Source organism: Lipotes vexillifer, unplaced genomic scaffold, assembly GCF_000442215.2.
Source record: "Lipotes vexillifer unplaced genomic scaffold, Lipotes_vexillifer_v1.1 scaffold322, whole genome shotgun sequence".
Classification (NCBI taxonomy): domain Eukaryota; kingdom Metazoa; phylum Chordata; class Mammalia; order Artiodactyla; family Lipotidae; genus Lipotes; species Lipotes vexillifer.
Window position 1 is genome coordinate 478,497 of NW_006776528.1, and position 742 is coordinate 479,238.

A 742-nucleotide genomic window follows, 5' to 3' on the forward strand; every position below is an offset into this window, starting at 1 on the left:
GCGGGGGGTCTCGCATGCCCGGGCCTGAGCTCTGCTGCACCCGGGAAGGCGGGATGGTCACTGGACCAGCCTGCCGCCCAGCCACCCTGACGCCCTCCTGTCGGACCCGAGCCCTGATCACCAGTGATTAGAGACAAATAAACGACAGCGGGGGCTCCGGGAGGCCAAACAACTTGCCTCAAGGTCACAGCGCCGGGGAGCAGGCCCACCCGATGTGGGTCCCCACATCCAGACCCTCCTCACCTAAAGTGGAGACCCCTGAAGACAGGGGGCCGGTCAGCTCTGACCGTCCACGGGAGAGGGAGTGTGCACGGCCCACCCCAGCCCGTGCTCCTCAGCTGTGCAGGCCGGGGAGGTATCACCGCCTGGTCCTCGCTGAGGTCGGGACAGAAACTGAGATGCCTCCCCAGTGACGAGAGCGACTGGACGTCTGCAGAAGCTAATCATCAAGGGCTGGGGCAGGTATAGCCACTATGGAGAACAGTATGGAGGTTCAACACAGACCTACTAGAGCATAGACTTGAGGATATGGGGAGGGGGGAGGGTAAGCTGTGACAAAGCGAGAGAGTGGCATGGACATATATCCACTACCAAACGTAAAACAGATAGCTAGTGGGAAGCAGCCGCATAGCACAGGGAGATCAGCTAGGTGCTTTGTGACCACCTAGAGGGGTGGGATAGGGAGGGTGGGAGGGAGCGAGATGTAAGAGGGAAGAGATATGGGGACATATGTATGTGTATA